Here is a 4777-nt window from a genome sequence, read left to right on the forward strand (position 1 = left end):
AGACTGAGATAGGTCTTTTCCCCATTTATTTTAGTGTGTGGTATGTTTTAGGAGTTTGGTTCTTTGTACCAAATATCTAACATGCATTAACACCTATATTTTTATTGCCCGACCTCAGATACTTATGACTTCGACATAAGTCCAATTACGATTGCTTAACATAGAGCTAAATTTGACCCTCAAAGCATAGCATTCTAGTAAGTGAGATTATAAGTCTCCCATTCTTCATGGCATTGTGTGGAAACTTGACCTTTTTTCCTTTCATGAGAGCTAGTGGCATACTTATTGAATTATCCAAGTTGGATCCCTTCTCATGAAAGATGTCTTGGTTTAAGGATTCATACTTGTGAATGAATGGTTGAGTGTTCTCCAAAGAATGACTTAATCAATTAAAAATCAACACTAACATTTGACTAACCACTTGCTAACTCTTATTCATTATGCTTTTAATTTCAAGTTATTTACTTTATACAATTTAAATTTCAGTCATTTATCATTCATTGCCATTTACATTTCATGTAACTTGTTTATGTTCCAAATCATTTTCACTTTGCTCACTTGAGTCATATCTTGTGATTGTACATATTTGTTTGTGTGTTTTGATTTTGTTTGTGGTCTTAGGACCCTAAAACACCTAATAACAACAAAAACCCTAAAAAAAACATTTGGTGGACTGTTGGGACTTGATTTGAACTTTTGGACTTAGAACTAGGCAACATTCTCCATGCTAAAGGACTTGGCCAATGCCAACATCTGAGACTGAGCTATCTTTGATTGTGCCTTCATCTGATGTAAGACCTTGGATCTCTTTGATTCATTTGCTACTTTGTGCCTAATTTTTATTTTGTTATTATTTTCTATGTATGATGTTTTGTTTTGAGTTAATCAATGAATATTTCATCTAATACATTGAAAGACACTAAAGACTGCTAGCTATTGGAGTGCTTGCTTGGATATGACTATCTTTATTTGATGCCTTGATCTTCATGATGTCTGGATATTGCTCATTGCATACTATTTATTGCTTGTCAAAGTTCAAAGGAAAATGGGTTTCTATATGACATTCTTGTCTGTTGGATTGCATCCCATTGGTCAGATCATTTCAACTCTTAACTTGTAAATTTTTGCTTAGAGTAGTCTTTTAATATCCTCCCACTTCTTTAATTTCAAAATCTCTCCCCTTTTTCAAAAACTTATCTTTGCTTGTGATTTCAAATTTAGACACATTTTAATGATTAGAAACTTTTGGCCTTATGTGATTGAATTTTCAAACTTTTTCTTAAATCAAACTTGTAAATATACTTAACCATATTGACTTAAATTTCAAAAGACAAAAAGAACTAACAACCCCATTCAAATATTTGGCTTTTTATGCCCTTTTACTTAAACTTTTTGTTAAAATCAATTCATCAACTTCTTTGAAATTTTTACCACGAACTACGAGGTTTTGATCCCTCATTTTTATGTTGTTACGTAGGCATAAGACGAAAGTCTTGTCAAACAAAAAAATATAATCAATGAATTCTTTTCTTATCCCCTCACTCTTTATTTTATCAAATATCATTTAGACCAAACACATATGCACACAAAAAAGGGCTCCCTAGGAGTACATAGGACACTTTGGGTGCTAACACCTTCCCTTTGTGTAACCAACCCCCTTACCTGTAATCTCTGGCATTTTATTAGTTTTGATTTGAAAACTTCTTATCTTTGGGTTTTGTTCGTACTTTTGTCCTTTTCCTTTGGAAACAATAAAAGCGCGGTGATGACTTTAGTTTTATTGACGTCAAGTTTATCCATAGCTTGATGATCATGAATTTACCCCTACAGGCTCATCATATGAGGGGAGACCCTAATTCCATTCCCTTTTAGACCTTGGTTCAAGAAGTTTATAATCATGACACTCACTTATGTATTCAAAACTCTAATTCTTTAGTTTACAATTCATTGACCTCATGAGCTTTAACCTATGCATCTGAAACCCTAATCCATTGGGAATAGGCTCTTGGATTACATGTCCACTTGCTGGGGATTACCTCTGGTTCAAGGTTTTGTTTAGAAAAACATCCATATAGTGCTTTCAAGATTCATAGGCCTTTGATTCATGTTGCATTGGTGCACTGGTCTTTTGGTCCTTGATTTGTCATTTGGTCCCTAAGACATTACAGTTCATTCACCATTGATTTATCTGTGTACATTGGTCCTTTGATCAATTGCATTCATTTCACTTGGTAAGTTTTGAAGGCCACATAAGCCATTTGTTTCACTTAAACCATGTCATTATTCATTCAAAACCTTGAGTGCATTACAAGTCCTTGCATCTCCATCAAGCAATGCAAAACCCTAGTTCTTAATCCACAGTTGACTTTGGTCGACTATTGACTTTTGGTCAACAAGTTGTCCAAAGTCAACCATCACCCATAAGTTATTTTCAAGCCCATGATCATTTGGTTTTGTTCAAGTTATTTCACGGTTTAACAAGCCAAGCCATCCCATTTTTGTTGCTAACTTTTTGACCTAAACTTGTGTTCACCATTTTTGTTGCTAACTTTTGGACCTAAACTTGTGTTCATTCTTCATTGGATCTTATTTTTCATTCAATTCAACTATTATTTCCAAATCCCGTAGGACTAATCACATTTAGCTTTCCATATTTCATTTAATTCAATTTCTAATGTCCAAATTTGTTTACACTTTCCATGATTGAATACTTTCACATTCAAATTTTGATTAACATTTCAAAACATCTTGAAACCATTTCAAATTAACTGTTAATTAAAATTAAACCTTTTAAATCCATTCTCAATTAAACTTGAAACCATTCCATTGACATTTCAAAATATTTACTAGTGTTTAAATTTCCATTTCAAACGTTTTACTAACATTTGAGCCCATTGCAAACCATAACCAGTTGAAATTAATCTCTTCTTTATTAAGTTTCTTTCTAACTCATGTCAAATTAAGTAATACAATTTAACACAATTCAATACACACTTAATTTTAATTAACTCCCCATTCAATCAATTTCCTACAACATTCAATAACATCCTATTACACACATTAATTCAAAATTAAGATGTCATACCCAATACAATGAAGTAAGTTCCATTTCAATCTAAACATTCAATACACAAACATTCAGCATATTCCATAAAACAAGTCCACAACTGCAGCTTACAAATATACAAATCTCCATAACATATTCACATCGGTCCTTTTTGGCAAGCTCCCGGTAATTCTCCAAGTTGTAGCTCGCAGAATGTAACCGAAAACTCATTCACACAAGCCTTGATTCATAATAGCAGAGCAGCTCAAAGCCATCTCCAATAATGAATTCCACCTGCATAATTATGTTAACAGAAGCTTAGTAAAAAAACCTGCATAATACAGTCACGACATACTTGATCGTAACCTTTCAAATAAGCTCACAATAGGAATGCACAACCATGAGTTAATAAAACAGAACTCACTAACAACCTGCATAGACTTTAACAGAACAATAGCTAGATGTTAGATTACGGATGAAAACAAAGAGGAATCATTAACCCAAAAATCTAACAGTCATAACAGATAACAAACTCACCCTGCAAATCCAACTGGAGCTTAACAGTGCCCTAACTAGATTAACATACCTGTCCAAGCTACCCTAATATGTTACACGAAGCTTCTCTATATAATCTTCATCACACTCTTCATTCTGTTTCAACTTTGAACATTCCAGAACTCGCAAATCAAATCTTCACTCTTCTCGCTCCAATTCTCAGAATCCTCTGAAATTCCACCTACCAATCTTCACGTAACATAAGCACTACTGCGAAAGCGCAGCACGCACACATCAATGAGGATCCATTTTTTCAATGTTCATTCTCAAATATCAGAATAGAAGGAGAAGAAAAAATCATAACAGAAATTGGTTCTTCTTTCATCATTCGCAACACACATAGAACTCACACACAGAGAATCAGAAGCATTCAACCGAATTCACGAAATAGCCAACAGAAACAACTCACAGAAACGCGACAATCAAGAAGCGAACAACGCACATAATAGCGGAAGGTTTCGAGAAGAAGAAGAAGAAATGGAGACAAAGGAGGAGGAGCTCTACCTGTGAAGCCGACAAGCCACCGCGCCAGACTCTGGTATATGATTTACCACTTTCGCTTAACTTATTTGACATTGTAGAATCATAAACTCCGTCATACATCGGACTTGAATTGCGTTTGGACCGTCGGATTCTACGGCGAGCAATCGTAAATCACAAACCAGAAAGCGTGCAAGATGCCATTGATGAACTCAATTTGGGACTCTGCAGTCCGGATTCGCGTTTTACTTTGGTTTCCGATTACGCTGTTTGAATGGAGAATCGAAGATCAGTTTGTGTGAACGAATGATAGAAGATATTTGTTCCATGCTACAGAGCTTTTGTTGTGACCAGAGTATGTTTGGAACTTTGGGCTCGGTTCCTTGTGAATATTCCAGGCTTTAGGTTGTTTGGGCCTAGGGCCCAAACGCACCACTTCCTTCATCTATCCACACACTCGAGTCCATTTCAGCACCCCGACTCCTTTCTTAATCATTCCATTTATTTTCTTTTTAGGAGGTTAATTAGGGATTTTTATAGGATTAATTAGGGTTCTGATTAGGTTAATTATAATAAAGAAATTAGGATTTGGTATTTAATTAGGTTGATTAGGTGATTTTAGAACTTAATTAGGATTAGTGACTTTTAGGTCAATTAGAACTAATTGTGATTTAAGTTAATTGGTTAATTAATTGA

General features: G+C 34.5%; 1 long non-coding RNA gene across 1 annotated transcript; it reads right to left on the reverse strand.

Annotated features, from left to right (window-relative positions):
- Positions 1–2987: 2987 nt before the first annotated feature.
- LOC127133864 (uncharacterized) lies at positions 2988–4416 on the reverse strand. Its single transcript, XR_007807688.1, has 3 exons — positions 4106–4416; positions 3413–3811; positions 2988–3340 (listed from the first exon to the last, which is right to left on the reverse strand). It is a non-coding gene; the product is annotated as an uncharacterized LOC127133864 (long non-coding RNA).
- Between the last annotated feature and the right edge of the window lie 361 nt (positions 4417–4777).

Source organism: Lathyrus oleraceus, chromosome 1, assembly GCF_024323335.1.
Source record: "Lathyrus oleraceus cultivar Zhongwan6 chromosome 1, CAAS_Psat_ZW6_1.0, whole genome shotgun sequence".
NCBI classification, from domain to species: Eukaryota; Viridiplantae; Streptophyta; class Magnoliopsida; order Fabales; family Fabaceae; genus Lathyrus; species Lathyrus oleraceus.